This window comes from Patagioenas fasciata, chromosome Z, assembly GCF_037038585.1.
Source record: "Patagioenas fasciata isolate bPatFas1 chromosome Z, bPatFas1.hap1, whole genome shotgun sequence".
NCBI lineage: Eukaryota > Metazoa > Chordata > Aves > Columbiformes > Columbidae > Patagioenas > Patagioenas fasciata.
In genome coordinates this window covers 26,039,877-26,057,746 of record NC_092560.1, presented here as the reverse complement: position 1 = coordinate 26,057,746, position 17,870 = coordinate 26,039,877, and the positions used below count along the sequence as shown (strand labels likewise).

Genomic DNA, 17,870 nt, shown 5'->3' with positions numbered 1-17,870 from the left:
TTTTCCACATACTACTCCCACCATTAGATCAATAAAACTGTAAATATAAGGTGTTATCAGCTCTGGAACAGACACTGTCTGAAAAACATACAGCCAGCTTCAGAGAAGTGTAGTCATTTAGAAGAAACTTAACTGAAAGGAAAATTAACTATTAGATAATTGGTCTTGTTTTGGTCAAAACCAAGACAGTGTGTTTTCCATTTTTCTAGAATTTGCAAGTTTGTAGTAGATTTTCATAAAAGTAGCTATGTAAGTTAGCATTATGTTGTTCTGAGTTACTTTAATTGCACAGGTTGATGTATAACCTCATTTAGGTCAGCAGAATAATTTTGAATTGTTACGAGCAGATGAGATGGATTAAACTCCATTGCTAGAAATAAACATACTTTATGATGCTGTTCAACAGTATGCTTAGTCTGGGTGGGATGGAGTTATCTTTCCTTATAGCAGCCCACATGGTGCTGTGCTTTTTTTGGTGTCTAGAATAGTGTTGATAATTGACCAGTATTTTGGCTATTGCTAAGCAGTGCTGACATGGCATCAAGGCTAGGTAAACAAACGCCCGTCTCTTCCTCACAAGACTAGTATTCTTGTGGGAGGGACCCCAACTGACCAGAGGAATATCCCATTCCATATGACATCATGCTCAGCAATAAAAGCTGAGGGGAAGGAAAGAGGAACAGAAGTTAGGAGTTCATGGTGTTTGGCTTCCTCAGCAACTGCTACACATGCTGATTACCCGCTTCCTAGGAAGTGGCTGGACATCTGCCTGATGATGAGAAGTAGAGACTAAATTTCCTCTTTTTGCTTTGATTCCATGTACAGTTTTTGCTTTTGTTATTAAACTGCCTTTATCTCAACCAATGATCTTATCCATCTTAATGTCTCCTCCTGTAGTGTTGAGAAAAGAGTGCTTGGGTGAGGGTCTAGCAGACAGTCAAGCTCACACTACAACAAAGTTAAAACTGTAGTTGGCTTTTGGAGAGTGCACATCTGGTGTTAGTGCACAGTGTATATATTTATGTAGGTACCTCTTGTTTTCTGTTTAAAGCTATTGGAGCATGCTAGGATGTGCTGTTTAATTCAGTCATAGCCTTCACTGCAATAAAACAAAGCAAGCACAAACTCAAAAGAAAGACATGACCAATAAAATATATTCAAGGCATGAGGACAAAAGAGGAAGTTCTTAAAATTTCTATTTTAATGTAAATTTTTGATGTCATATATATGTGTCAATGTATCTTACCACAAAGCTCTGGGAAGCTGTGAAATAACATAGGTGAACAGCAGGGGATGGGGCAGAAATTACTGTAAAACATTCTTGTCTCTCCCAGTATCAGGTTTCTGTGGCTGTAAATTAGCATGCTAAAATGAAAGCAATTGACCTATTTTAGATAGTGGTGCAGTGTGTGTGTATGTTCTGGAAGAATTATTTAGTGGAGTGTTGTGCTTTAATGTGGTTAATGGTAGTACAAAAGGGGAAAGGGACCTTGTTTTTCTGCTTATGCTGTAAACAAGGTTTCAGGGGAAATTCTTTGAAGTAAGGAGATCTAAGCTGGCCGGTTTTGAATCCCCCCTGAGGTACTACAGAAGAACAGTAGGTATCTGATAATGTTTGCACTTCGAGTAAGTCTTTTTGGGCATCAAACACAGTGTTGACAAACAAGATAAAAAAGTGGATTATTTAAAAGCGCTGCTTAAGATAAATAGGATACTCATATGATTTGTGGCATTGAAGTTTTTACTGTCTCTCTCCAGACTTACAAAAAATAATGTAAAGCAGTGAAGGACTAGCTTTTCGAACGATCTCTCCTCAACTCATGTTCTTATATCAAGATCCATGGCTGAGTTTTAGCAGAGACTAGGACCCAGGCCAGTGCAAAATCTAGAGTTCTGATGTACTGCTGTCATCATTATAGAGGATTCATCTCTAACGTGCTCATCTCTGGAAAAAGTGGGTATGAGAAACACAGTGACATTCACTGACTCTTGAGTATTTCCAAATATCTGGTCAAAATGCCAGATTTTCTTCCAACAATCCTGACACTTGCCTTTGTTCGATTGGGTCTGTCTGTCTATTTAAACATGCAGAGAAATGCGCTAGCTACGGCAAGGTGGTGTTGAGTCAATATGGTATACTCAGATGTTAGCAGTGCTGACTGAAGCCAGCAGGGAGCATCATCGTTCAAACAGAGCATCTCAGGACTTCAGGAAGGGTTACAAATTCTGCTACAGAGAAGGATAATTTACACCACGTTATTATAAGCCCATTGTCTTTTTGTGGTTTAGTACGGTTTTATTTTCTTTTCCACAAGCTTTGAAAATAGAAAATAATAAGAACACCTTGCCATAACCACTTGTGAGATAATAAGTTTGGCTGTAGTTATTGTTATATGTCTTGTGAAGGATTTTTAGGAATGTGTTTGGATTCACTTTATTTGCAGGATCTTATTGGTACCCATATATAACAAAGGAACAAGGTTCTCATTATGTACTGTTTAAAATTGGTCTACAAAGTTGGCCTATTTATTGACTATAAAGTTCTCACTACACCTTCCATAAAACTTTCTTGAGATAGACTCTGGTTATTATATCTAAGATGATATATTTGACTGTTAGCCCAATAGCATTATTGGAGATCTGAGAAGCTGAAAATTATGGAAATTTGAGCTACTGAAAAATTTTAAAGCCTTTCAGAGGATAGGTTTACAAGATTTCTCAAAACACTAAGTACTGGCCTAGTCGCAACTGCTGATAGAGAAAATGGCTCAACAGTGTGCCCAACAGTGCACACTATTTCAGCAGAACATTTTTTTTGTTGTGTTTGTTTGTTCATTTGTGTAACAGGACTGGCCATCCCTGGCAGAAAAATCCACAAAATGCTATTGGCAAAGCCTCAATTACACAGCTATTTGCCACTTAGAAGTGAAGATGGAAGAGTCATCATGAAATAGTTAGAACACTGCAAAGATACAGAAGGCCCACTGTCTCTTCAGACCCTTCAAAAAGCATGGAGGTAATGAGTGAATATTAATGTTGCCACTTGGTCCTTTCCAAATGCAATAGTCACCTAAGTGACAGTGATTTATGATTTCCAATGGGGTTTACAGCCCCATGTGAATTACACTCTCTAACCCTTGGGAAACAGTCTTGCAGCACATCAGCCTACACATTTGCTAAGGCTTTCCATTCCTATACTGGTATTTGAAAAAAACCTCACAGATACAACCATTGAACACCACAGTTCTGACCTTAGTGAGCTGTCCTGTCTCATCTAGAAAAGGAAGAAAATCTAATCCTGGACTGACAATGTATGTTGTCTGTAGTGGTTTGGATTGAACTATTGTTTCACCTATGCCCGGACATGCAACTAAGAAAGAACGATGGATGACCTCGGAAGTTGAGACCTGTGAACGTGTCTAGGATGCTCAAAGACTTAATGCATCAAGAACTATTCCTCCTTAGTCTGGATAGATTTTCAAAGAAGTTTACAGTATTTTTTCATGATTCACACATAAGGGCAACTGATCCCCTTGCAAGAACAGAGACTATCAAAACCCCAGCTTAAGTGAAACGTTTCCCAGGCTTATACAAGTCTTGCAAAAAACATACAGACAGATAAAAGGATGCTGTGTGCTCTTGGGAATTACTGAAGAACTCGTCTCTTGGTAGTAAACTGCACCCCTTTCACATGGTCAAGCACTACTAAAGATGTTCACTTTCAAATCATATATCACTATCTACAGCCTAGCTAACTGCATCCTGTGGTTTTTATGAGACCAGGAAGACCTTGAGGAAGAAGCGGTCATGAACTGTTCTGTCTGGCATCTGGAAACAGCACACTACAGAACTTGAACCATCCTATAGATCGTTCTTGGTCCCAGAAGGAACCACTGTCTTTCGGTGTATTTGGGACTTTTCTCTTACTTTTTTATTTACTATTACATCTCTTTCTTCTTCTTGTTTTTGAGATTTTTCTGTTTGGATCAGTTTACAGCAATTGCTTTGACTTGATGATGAGAACTGGATGTGTAAATGCTATTCATCAAATACAATGTATTTGATGCAGAACCAAAGGCCTTAGAAGGGCCTTTTCGTAGTAACAGAAACAGATGAATAAATTCAGAAGTTACCCAAGACGTAACCAGGACATTTTGTAGTGGATAAGGAGTGGCAAAATGTGGTTCTTTTAAAAACTAGAGACAAAATTCCCTTGATACTTTCATGCTACCTCATTGAGAAGTGCAACTTTTAATCAAGGACATTATTGCCGGTTTACTTCCTTACAAATATACTGGAAATAAAGTAGGGTTTCAACATCCAGTAAAAATTGCCCTAAAAAAAAATCCTCAAAAGTGTTTTCATATATTTAAACACAGTTTTGCTACAGAAAAGTATAATTAAATAATGTATCAAATATTTAAAGTTTTGAATATTTGAAACCAATCCAAAAATAAAGAAATAAGTATAGAAATAATTTTATAACTTTTTGGTTAAAATACTACCTATTTTACATAGATAAAATTTTAAAACCCTAGAGAATATCTGTGAACAACTAGCTTTGTCTTTACCTTAAAAGTAGATAAAGATGAGAGTTAATGTACATGAGATGCAGAGTTCTATAAAAGACCTTATTTGGTTGACTTCGAAATGACTGATATATTTCATTAAAGCTTTGGCACTGTACAGGGCTAATAAGACTTTTAACACATTATATATAGTACATTTGTTTATGATTAGTGCTTTATGACAAAATATTTCAGAAAATTTTCAGAGCTTATGCTTTTAACTGATTCCCCTTCTTACATATTTCTGCCTGCCAAAAGCAGACTCCGTAACCATTGTGACCTGAGCTGCCTTCATGGCAGAGGGCAAGAAAATTATAACAAGGATGCTTCACAATGATCTGAGGAAGCTTCCTCTGGGTTACAATGCCTGCTAAATGTATCAGACATGTACAATTAAAAATAGTATATCAACTGCCTCTTTTGGAAAGGACATACTGCCAAAATGTTTCCATCGGAGTCATCTTGGCTATCACTTCCACACAAATTCCACTTCAAGTTACCCTCTAAAAATTAAAACTTGAAAGAAAGCAGCCATGTCTCTGCAGGAATTTGGTCAGAGCTGGCAAGAAGACAGGAGTCTGTCTCTCCCCACAACTTGAGGCTGTTGGCTCCCTTTGGAAAAGGGCCATAGGCGTACTGGTCTTATTACATTTTACAGACCTCTAAGAAAATTGGACTGGCATGGGCACTTGGGCCATTTCATTTCCAATCAATTGTATCACGTCTTTCGTATTAATAGTTCGGTTGTTTACTGTGTCAGAATGATGGAGAAACAAGGCCTTTTAGCAATGACAACCATTCTATTGTACACATCTGATCCTGGGAAAGTGTATCTTGGAAAAGAGCCTATGTAAAAGATGGCTTTTGAGAAAAACAGCCTGTTGTTTAAAACAAAGACAAGTGCTATTAACAGAGAGAAGTTATCTGCTTTAAATAGTGGGTCAACAGGACACAGTGTATTTGCAAGAAATATATAATTCCCATTTGTGACCATAAACGCTGTGGGGACTACATCTCTATGGGTGAAAACCGAAGTCTGTTAGCATACAGATGTGTGATACCTTTTAAAATCCCTGCAGTATCTTCCTACCTGCTGTGCTTAATTTCAGATTCAAGTGTTGTCATTAAAGGGGAAAAAACAAAACAAAACAAAACAAAACCAAAAAAAACCCCACAAAACTGCTTTCGCCTTTATCTGTACCCTACATGGCATTGGCTTTTCCTCAAATATTTTCCTGCTGCTGCAGCTACCCGAACTTTTTTTTCTTTAACATAATATTTGATCTTTAGGACCACATTTTCAATTTTTCTTTTTCAAGTTAGCATGTCTTTCTGATACATAAAGTAGCAACTTTTAAATTGTTTTCATATAAACAACTTTCTTGTAAGCCTGTCTGGGCAACATTCCATAGGAAAAAAAAATAATCTCTAATGTAAAGTTTGTATTTAGAACTGTAAAAAAAGAATGTTACAATCTGGCAAGCCATAAACTCCCTTCAAAGATTGGTTGCACTAAGCCTAATTCTCATTTTGATTTATTTAACTTTAGATACAATGGTATTAAATTAGCAAAGACAAGCAATGAACAAAACCCTGGAGATGAATTAGCCATTGTATCCAGTCCATTAATCTCGTCTTCAATTCTTGAGAATTGTGGCTTACCCAGACCCAGAGATCAAATAAAATGCCTAATTGGGAAAATCCTAAACAAGTGTATCCTGGGGAGCTTGAATTTATTTGTCAACTGTTCAAACAACTATGTTGTTTATAAGTCTTTAAAACCCTGATACTTTTCCACCACTGTATCTTAATCCAGATACTTTAAACACAAGAGGGTGATTGAGAATTCTTTTCAATTAACTGGAATAGGGAGAGACACTTATTCTAAAAACAGATAGCTGTGTTGTGAGCATTCTGCCAAACATGCTGAGAATTTTAGATCTAAACATCAGGTTTGAGGGATGCTCTGAAAACTCTTTGAGAGTAGTAGTAAACACTGCTAATGGATATTATCTTCTTTCAATAGCATTTGCATTAAGCACCATGATTCAATGAGAAGAAGAAATACGGTATAAATGATAGATGCTTTTTTTAAAAAAAAGAAGTTCAATAGCACTTTCAAAGATATCCGAAAGGGAACAAATATACGAGATTTTCTGCTCCTGGTTATCTCGGAATTGCCTGCTGATTTTCCCAGACGTCTAGCAACACAACCAGCAAGACCCATCTCTACCTACCCTTGCAGCTGAAGTGCAGAGTACAGTTTAAAGTCCATACCTAGTTTTGAGTCTGGTAATATTCCCTGTTCCCATCAACACTAAAAGAATAAGTAACCATTAGTGATCTACCACAAACTAATATTTTTCTGATTACATTGTGACTCATCAGTAACCTATCCCAATCTCACTTTCAGGAAAAAAAGTCTATGGAAAAATCTATGGCCAGGAAATACAGGCTGAAGTTGTGGGTTTTTTTTCCCCTGCTTATGTTTTGCAGTCCTAATCACCAGTTTAGATTTGATATCGCATAGAGATCACAAGTGTTACATGAATTAATGTTTATAAATATGTAAAGGGTGAGTGTCAGGAGGATGGAGCAAGGCTCTTCTTCATGACAACCAATGATAAGACAGGGGGCTATGGGTGTAAACTGGAGCACAGGAGGTTTCGCTTAAATATGAGAAGAAACTTCTTCTCAGTGATGGTGACAGAGCACTGGAACAGGCTGCCCAGGGAGGTTGTGGAGTCTCCTTCTCTGGAGACATTCAAAACCTGCCTGGACACCTTTCTGTGTAACCTCACCTAGGTGTTCCTGCTCCTGCAGGGGGATTGGACTAGATGATCTTTCAAGATCCCCTCCAGTCCCTAACATTCTGTGATTCTGTGAATTAGTGTCTCTTTCTGGCTGCAGACTATTTACTGTTCTTACTTGCAGTAACAGTGATCACAGGATTATGTTAATTTGCCTATAAGATGTACAAAATACCTCAGGCATGAGTGCATTGCAATTTTTGCTGGTATACAGTGAGCTGTCATTGGCAATTCCTTCTCTAACCTAAAGATGTTAGTGTTGGAAGTTGCAACAGAAATCTCTATATGACAACCATCTTGTTCAAGTCTGTAAGTCTTCCGGAGACATTGCTATGAAATGAGCACCTTAATGACAATCTGTATTACAGGATATAAGAAAATCTGTCAGGGATGATGGAAGTATCGCTGAGGACAAGTTAGATGACTTCTTGAAGCCTCTTCCTCCAAGATTATTCTTTAAGGATTGCACATTTGTCTCCATCAAATACCAGTGAAGCAACAAAAGAACAAATCTAGTAGTAACTTCCCAGAAAGGAAATGGGACAGTTGGACCACATAAGATTAATAATATACATTTTGTCCACAAATCTCTCCTCTTCTTGTTTCACAGGACTAAGAACTAATAGCCTTTTGATGAAAGAGAATCAGAGAAAGAAGGAGAGATAGATTAGAGTTATAAAACTCTGGCCCTGAAAAGGCCATACCATTTTTTTTTTTTTTTTTTTTTAATTAAACCTAATATGAAGGGTTTGGAGTTTCTGGAGGTTTTCTTCTAAATATTAAGAAGAAACTAAATTATTCCTTTTTTTTTTTTTTTTTTTTTTAAGTATTTATTTCTATTCATTTCACATTGAGTTAATTTTCATCCCCAAAAATAGGTGAGTCAAATAACGTATGCACAGATTATTTGCTCCCCTTCAGTGTACAGCATAAATATTGCCTCCTCTAATTTGATTTGAAGTGCTAAAATACTCTGTTGCATATTGTGAAGGAGAACATATTTTGACTGTCATGACAACTTGGATGTATTTATACTGATATTCAAACATTTGGGGATAGCAAGTAGAATTCAAAAGTTGCTTGATGATGAGAAAACAGTTAAAGTTCTCAATGTAAAAATGTTGTTAAAGAACAGTTCTTATTTTTGTATATGTACAAGTGATGTTTCACACATTAGTAGATTTTTCTATGTTGATCTGTGATTCTTTCACATTTGCCATCGCTTCCATTTCCTCTTGTATAAGAACAAGTATAGTTCTGTTTCCTCACATCTTATCTTCGTAATTAGCTAGACATAGATACCATTGATGAATGAGATTTTCTACCAAATCACCCACAGAAATACTTTTTTGATTCCACTTTTATTATTATTTATCTGTGTTGACAGAGATAACTCCACTTTAGAGGATTTTTTCCCAGTCCAAATCCTCAAATTATTAATGTTGCATGTCTTAGTACAAATTGTTTCATTCTTCATGCTTATTTGGTTTTTAATTTTTCCATTCAGTTTCTCTCTTAGCCCTTCTCTTTCTCTCAAGGCTTCATGGACTACTGTCAAACACACATAAACAATTTTTTTCAACATTTATTTTCTGAGCTGTCGTGTTAGAAAATCAATAGAAGGAATGTGGATCAATCAATGACACGAGTCCAGACCAACTCCTCTTCCCTGCTAAACAGTTTTTTTTTTTCTGTTCCTTGAATTACTCTTGAGGAACTCTTCCTATATTCAATGTTTATCTTCCTCCAACCTTGTGAATACTTCATCTCCTTTGTGTCAAGACACTTTCACTTCGTTAGTTTTGCTGAACGGATGACCTCAGTCCAGTGTACAGTATCTTGTTCTTCAGCTACCTTATGCTTGAGTCCCTGGTGGTCTGGAGCCCTTCAAGTGAAGGAACAGCAAACAAGTCTGCTTCTCCCAAGAATGATAATAAGTTTTGTCAAGTGTGCGCTACAAAGTTGGGTTTTGAAATTCCACTTTAGCCATAATGTGGGAAAGATTATCTGGAACATTTCAGTCTGGAAAATCGCTTCCCACTGTCTGCCTGCCTCTGTAAGTCATAAGCAATCTCCTCCACAGAGGATTACTTAAGAGTCTTCCTATGTTTTACTCACTTTAGGCAATCTATAGCTGAATAATTCCTGGATCAAAATACTATTTCTCTACAGGCAGTCCATCTTTGAGTATTATAAAGAACCTTTGTAGACAGCATGGACAAAATACTTAGACTTCTGCTATCCACGTTGTACCTGTGCTGTGGAAAATTAGTTAAATTCAGTCACTTCCACTGTGAATCTGGTACCCTTCATGATGAGTAAAATTCTCATTAAAACACTTTTTTTTGCTGACACTGGCAGACTTCATTAAATAGTTAGCTCAGATACTAAGCACCAATCCATAATATTAGGCATAATTAACAGATCAGGTTATCTATCAGAGTCAGGTAATTTTCCCTTACCCTTGGGATGAGGTCAGTGGAGAGGCTTTCCAAACTTCTACGTCTTAAGACACAGTATGACACAACAACTGTGACTTACACAGACGACAATCATTGTGTTGCTGTGTGATGAAAATGCCTATTACATGGAAGTGTGGTAAAAATCCATGACCATTCTCCTGAGAGAAAATGAAATATTAGTGTAATATATGGATGATCTTTTCTTCCATGAAGGTGCATCATATTAGTCTTCTCCTACATGAAGATTATGTAATAAAAGAGAGTAACACAATCAAATAAAGATATAATTGCAATAAATGCAACCTTAACAAACCAGAGATCATTGATTTACTGTGTAGTGGGTAAACTTCAATAGTTCTTAAAAAAATAACTGTTCCCATGGCAGTTTGGAAAATGAAATGCATTTCATTCTGACCATTGAATTGTGAGAAGAATATGGCTGTTAGTAGCTGGATAGAAAACTTTTCCCCAGCCAGGTTTTAAAGGGAAGAGGAAGACTAATTTATGACTATTACTCCTATCCTTCACTTTATTGTGGCAGCTCTGTCCTTACGTGTTCCTTATATATTTTCAAGAGATATAGGGAAAAAATATTTTCATTTTTGCTACCTCTCCCAAATGTTTATCAACTTAAAAAATTACATTATCAAGTTTTAAGACAAAAAAAAAAAATTAAAGTCATCAATCATAACTGATCCAACAGCTACATCATAGTTTTTACTACTTTGAATATATTGGTAACATTTCTATCTTGTGTAGTCCTTTATTACAACTTGAAAGATTCAATGGTTTGCCTCTGTCTCACTTCTCTTTCGAATTTAGTTTTACCAGCCAAAAATATAAAACATATATTTTAAGCACATTTTTCTTTTACTACTACCCCTGAAAAGACAAGAATTAATTGGTTCTGTTAGAAATGACAGTGCAGATATATAATTTGTCATTCTAGAGAAGTATCTTATAGTTCATCCCAGGTGAATGCCATAGATCAGTGTCAATATTCATCCTTACACTAGAGAGCAGAAATCTATCTCATTCTTCTGTTTCTCCAATTAATTGTAAACATGCCAAGAAATAGGATTTATCTAGATAAGCAAAGATGTCTGGCAAAACATGCTTTGTAAAGACTTCATTTTCACAAAATCAAATCAAAACCCCCGCTAACCTCGTTCCCCCAAGCAAAACAAAATCAACAACAAAAACCCCCCAAATAACAGCAACAAAAAATATAAATTTTAAAAAATACAACATAGCAAAGAGATAAAGAAAATTTATTTTTGTTGTATATTCATTTAGACATGTTATTGTGGATCTTAAAATAACATTTTTAGAGAAGACTAAATGGCACATTTTATCTCTACTGTTAGTGTTTACAAGGAGGCATGCCACTGTAATCAAGCCGTGTCTTTGGATTTGGGAATCAACTGTTTTCAGCAGTATGCATCAAGTTCTCTTTCTATATTTGTAGGCAGGCTATGAAAGTAGGTGCTTCTTGGTATTCTGGTACATGACTTTTACTATATATTTACTATTTTGAAGGCTGTTGACAAATAGTTTTCTATGCCTATTAAAGCTCAGTTTGCCTTGTATGTTTGTGAAATATACAGTGAAAAGTTTACTAGGTGTTGCTCTGCACCCTCTGCATTTCAAAGAACATATATAAATATATACTTTTTTTTTTACCTTGGAATGTCGAGAGAAGGAAAATTAAATATTAGGAAGCCCCTAATGGTTCTTCACCTACCTTAAACTCACAGTATACTGGTCAAAGCTTTACACTGGAGAATATCTTCAAGGACCATCTTGTAATAAAAAAAGAAAAGGTCAAATAAATAATTTGCTCTTTAGAGGTTCTTGATGTCTTTTGTTCCCCCACCCCCACACCTGCTGAGTTAATTTTTACCCATATGCAAGGTAGAAAGATCCAGACTAAGCATACAAGAACTCTGTACAAGAAATTTCTTTTAACTGCATGGATTCCAATTTCTCTACTTGCTATTATTTTATCTTAATTACAGATTGAGTACAAAATGTGCTTTAATGAGAAGCAAACAGAAGTGAGTTAATTAAAGTGTATCTCCAAATGGAATAGAATCACAGAATTGTTTAGATGGTAAAAGACCCTCAAGATCATTGAGTCCAACATTTAACCTAACACTACCAGTTCCAGCACTAAACCACATCCCTAAACCAACAATCCACAAAAGAACAAGAGCACATAGAATCATGAAATGGTTTCCGTTGGAAGGGAAGATGACCTTGCCCAAGTCACAGGCCACATGCAGGGACTCCTTTCACTAGATCGGCTTGCTCAAAGCCCTGTTAAACCTGACCTGAAACCCTTCCAGTGATGGGTAATCCACATCTTCTCTGGGCAATCTGTTCCAGTGTCTCACCACCCTCATCATAAAGAAAATCTTCCTTATGTCTAACCTAAAGCTATTCTCTTTCAGTTTAAAACTCTTTCCCCTTGTTCTACCACCACAGGCTTTGGTAAAAAGTCTTTGTCCTTCTTTCTTACAAGCTGTCTTTTTATATCAAAAGGCTGCAATAAGGTCTACCCCAGAGCCTTCTCTTCATCAAGCTGAACAACCCCATTCTCTCAGCTTTTCTTCATAGGAGAAGTATTTGTTTATCAATAAATTTCCATTTATCAAGAAATTTCCATTCCTTACCCCAGTCATGCCAGAAAGTATCTTTTTCTTTTCAGCAATAAATTAGTTTCAGAATCAGGAATCTTAACAAACAGTCACAGATCTAGATAGGAAGGAGTGAGTTATCTGCTCCAGTAGTGCTAGGTTTTCTCTCCCTTAAGGCTAACTCTGGTCAAATAAAAATCTTAGTAAGATTATGTAGACCTCTGATTTTGACCCTCTATGTCTCCCTGTTGGCTAGGAATTAATTTTCTCTGAACTACACTGAACTGTTTCCCACCGCATTCATTTTCTAGCTCCCAAAGCGAGAACAAAACTTCAATGATGTTACTAAAATGAACCTCAAAAAGAAGCAGTGATACAGAAAACCTGCATGATACACTATCAGAGTTATAAGACATTCTGTAGAGGTGGTGGCAGCCTCAAACTTACCTTTATAATGTGTGTATACACAAAAGACTATAAAGGTATAAAAGCAGAATATGTTTCCTTTTGTACTTTGAAGGGTGCTATATGTCAGAGAGAGACAAACTGTAGCTAAAGATTTCTGCAAATTGTTCATGAGTAGGGTGTAACAACAATGAAAATTAAAAAGAAGACAAAACCATCTATAATTTCAAGTTTTGGAGACTTACCAATTAAATGGTTATTTATAGCTAGATGGATATATGAAAAAGGTAATCTGCAGGATTCTAGTCATTATGAAAAGATACAGATACCTACTTTTTAGTTTTGATTATTTGAAAGTCTTATGATAATTGAGCAAGGTAACTATCAGAAGTAGACTGTCTCACTATATCTTACGCCCATATAATCTCTTCCTAAACTACTACAAATAATCATATTTCAATGCATGGTTAATAATACCGATATCTCTATTCTAGACCCATTAGAGAACTTCACAAATATTTTTAAAACCTCACTATGCACACTAAATATATGATCTATGGATATATAGTTTAACAGAATACTAAAAAGAAAATATTTTGCAAGAATGGCAGTTTTTTAAATATACAAATCTACTAGAATTTACTGTAAAATTTGGGGAAATACTTTCTGAATCTAGATGTGAACTTAGATGTATTAAGATTTACTAATTTCCAAAGCTCCTAGTCCTGAATCAACGCAGAGAACACTAAATGAGAGCTGAAAAAGATGGAAAGAATCTTAAAATGCAAATGAACAGCAATTAAAGAATTCAAAAATTACCATAAAGCTCTAATCCTCAACATATATACCTATTAAAAACATTTATTCTTTTTCCAGTGTTATTACCATTTAGTCCACACATAACTAAGTATATCCATAGTCTTATTAGCTGACAAGGATTACTCTTATGTTCAAAGAAAGATGTAAAATAATCTGGGCTCCAGTTATAGAGGGGTGCCTTGGTTTTTACAAACTCCTCATCCACAAGAACAGAATTATGCAACATCCTGTATATGAAGAGAGAAACTCTTCAGTCTGAGATGATTGAAGGGTGACACCAGATTTAGAGTGAAGGTCTGCAGAGTCACAGAAATGCACAGAAAATTATTAAAAAGTTATCAGATAACACATTTAAAAATAATAAACTGAAGCACCTTTTTTTTTTTACACGATATATAATGAAAATGTAGAATACACAGCCATACGGTGTTATGGAGTCCAAAGATAAGAGCAAGTTCATAAATGCAATAAGCTAAATTCAAATTTTTGCTCAGAAGTATTTATTGACAGAATCTAAAAGAGCATATAGAGAAGAATCACTGGTATTATCTACACTTCCAATATCTTTGTTTTCAGACTTTCTGACAGAAGAAAGCAGAGGCCACTGGGATAGATGAACACTTGATCTAATGCTGTATGTCATTCTCATATGTTTATGCTCACTGCAAAAAAATGGAGACATGTTTACTATTCACAAATATTTATGTTCTTTACGAGCTGTGTTCTCTGAGCTCTCATTGTTTGATTTCTGTTTCATTATATCCACAAAATTCTTCTGCTACAGAAGCAATCAAGAGATTATTTGTCCTAACTTTGTTTCAAAATCTTCCTGTGAAAGGCAGGTCTTTTAGAAGAGCTTTAGGAAAGTGAAGAGTCTTACATTATGTGGCACAGGTTAAACCATTAAAGAATGAAGCAGTGTGTTTTAAATTTCCCCTGTTGTTGTAAATCAGAAGTTTTACAGATAAGAGAGAACTATAATTTTCATAATGGTGGCAAATTAATCTCAGACAATTTTCTGATGATAGCAAAAAACTTTAAATCTTCACCAAGTATCAGTACAAGTCGAAACTTTTAACTCTTAAACAAAAAAAAAAAAAAAAAGTTTATCCTTGTAGTAAAAAAATTACTTCCTCCAAACTACAGAACTGCACATAGAGAACTAATGAAGTTTTTGGTTGTTTTTTGTTTTTTTGGTTTTTTTAATCCTTTTCTTAGTCAATTTATTACCCTGCTTGGAATCTTTTTACTACAAAGTATTTTCAGCTGCAAGAGACAGTTCTCTTGATATTTTTTAATCTCCTCCTGCTCTGGAACAGGTGTCAGCTTTCCAGGATTTCCCAGATTAGCAGACTTTTCAGTAAAGTCAAGGTAATAAGCATTTAAGAGAAATTTGTTTGAAAAAATAGTTGCCATTTATGGACAAAGGAGAAAGCACAAACAGGTTGGTGTTGTGGCAAGTAGCTGTATATCCTCAGAGGAAAAAAAAAAAAGCATTCCAGAGGATTAATCCATTGCCTTTCTGAATCTTTCGCAGATCCAACAAGGAGAATATACTGAAACTAAAAAAACAAACCAAAACAAACCTGAATAAACTTTGATTTTGTTCTGGACATAAAAAGTCATAGGATGGAATTAAGGATTAGGTTTGAGAAAGAGATCAGGTTGCACACTGTTTGAATTACGGTAATGTATTACAGAGAGAGGAAAGTGTGTGAAATTTGGGATGATCTGAGGCACCCTTTGAAACAACAAAAATAAATGTAAAGTCTTTCACTAACACCAGCAGGTACTAATGTAGGAATCTTGTTGTAAGTGGGTCACACATACGATTTTACCACGCCTTGGAAAGAAATGAAAGTGTGTTAGCCTTATTTCAATTATAGTTTACATGTCATTGTAAGAGAAATACCAAAATCAGTTTCTGTGGGGTTTTTGGTAGTTTGTTTTTTGTAAAGAAAGTATAAAATCAGTCTATTCAGACCTTCAGACCTCAAGAGATCATTTACAGATAAAATTCTGATTTTGCTCTCATTGTCTTACCTGATTCCTAGGATGAAGTGGTTAACTCTTAGTTACAATCTATCTTAATATGCATTATATTCTACAGGGATGTAGGCAAGCAGAATGAACTTTTGATCTCTGATCAACAGCAAACTGTCAACTACATGTTACTAAATATAATGAAATAAGTATTCAGGTTGTTAGATGTGATAATTGAGATGTCAAGGGTTAATTGTCTTAACACAGTTGGTCTCTGCTTTAGTAGTCACAAAACTCAAAATATAAAGCTTTATAACCATATTTTTCCTTCTGTTCTTTAAGAAAATGTTCCTTTTCAGGTTAATTTTCATAGTAATTTACTCCTTTACACACCTATTTCAGTCATGAGTAAGCTATGTTAATGTACAAAGTTTATAGAGCATGTCACAGAGGCACCCTGAGGTTAGTTTAGGCGGACAACAAGGTCCAAACCAAACTTTTATTCTGGTCAAAAAGGTGCAGCAAATTAACCAATAAGAAACGAGGTTTATACAATCAGCACTCCGGTAACAGAAATACAGGTTTGAATATCAGTTGAGGAAATTATTGGGGTGCAGCTAATAAGAATAATGGAGATCCACAGTGTGCACACACGTAGTTCACAAAAAGAGGAAAATACACTCACTTGTCTAGTGAGGAAAACACCCGTCCAAATGGCGAGGAATTATTTAATACACTTGCTTATCTGGCAAGCAAAATATACCCACTTATGCAGTGAGAAACTGTTAGATTACCACTCACCCACACGGTGCGGTGAGGCACTCCCAGTCCCGGGAGGTTACCTTAGGTGGCGATCCGGCCTAAGGGGAGGGCTCTCGACAGCAGCATTTGGCCCGCAGCTCTGAGAGAACCACACAAAAGAAAGCCTCAGCAGGATCCCCATTTTTATAGGCTTATCAGATCTGGCTGTGGGCATTCCAGAAGGTTCTCTGCTCCCCCACTCTGGCTAGAGGCGCCCAAAAACTTTTGGTACCCTCCCTCTCTGGCAGTGGGCGCCCAGAAACTTTCTGTCTGGCGCCTCTTCTGCTCTCCTAGCTAACAGACAGAGGGTTAAACAAAAGGAGCTGTTAACTGCCCCATTTCAGGAGAGGGGGGAGGTGTTGGGGAAGAGGCGGGTCGGGGAGGGTGCATGCACCTTACACATTGAAGAGGGGGGTGTGCAACTGCCACAGAGTACTTAATAGTTTTAGGACAGATGAAACAATAGACTATATTCAATAGGAGGAATAATGCAGGTAGATACCATTTCTTTAGCTGCTGCTATGTGTAGTATTTTAGTGTAAAAAAAATTATATGCTAGTCTTTTAAAAAAATATATTTATACAGCTTTTATTTGAATTCCCAAACTACTTTCAAAATAATTTATCACTGCAGTACACCTGAAGACCAGTGCCTCAGTCATCTTTACCTATGACCTAATGGCATACAACATGGCTGTTACCCATCCCGTGTGCCCTACTTTTTTTTCTTCTGAAATCAAGATGTGTGATCTTGCCCTGTTTGTGGAGCATTGCAAACACCCATACCCTAGAAGCTTTGCAGAGTCTTTGGGCTCTCCATTTCAGCACAGCCTCAGTTTTCAAAGGCAACTGGGATTCTTCTCATGGTGCTCATATCTTACACAGATTGAGATTTTTTTTCTGATATTTATATAATCTAATAAGATCTAACTAACTATGGTCTAATAAGTAAAGCATAATGGTGTAATCTTGAGATAGTCTCATGCTTTACTGGAGAAAATGAAGAAAATAAACTTATTCCTACATTGAAAATATCTAACCCTTCCTTCTCTTTTAGTGGTGTTCTTTCTACTTTTCACATTGGCTAATTGTATGCGAAGAAATGCATACTAATTATATCTTTTCCAAGCAAAACATGTGGAGGAGGGTCATAGAACGATGGTTCTTGAAGAGAAATCCAAGCTTGAAAGATCTCTCGTTGCCTAACATTTCTTCATTTAAAATTGTCTTGGAAGTCAGGATTAAATATTAAATAATATGGCTATTTGCTTATTGATCTTGTGTTCACAGCACAGATGTCCTATGTGAATGACAAGCATGAAGAGCACAGTTAGGAATACACAAGCATGGTTCAAGATCATTCATGTAAAATGAACAGAGAAAG

General features: G+C 36.1%; 1 long non-coding RNA gene across 1 annotated transcript; it reads right to left on the bottom strand.

Annotated features, from left to right (window-relative positions):
* Nucleotides 1-9,811: 9,811 nt before the first annotated feature.
* Nucleotides 9,812-16,659, bottom strand: LOC139826372 (uncharacterized). Its single transcript, XR_011736371.1, has 3 exons — nt 16,488-16,659; nt 11,585-11,642; nt 9,812-9,998 (listed from the first exon to the last, which is right to left on the bottom strand). It is a non-coding gene; the product is annotated as an uncharacterized lncRNA (long non-coding RNA).
* Between the last annotated feature and the right edge of the window lie 1,211 nt (nt 16,660-17,870).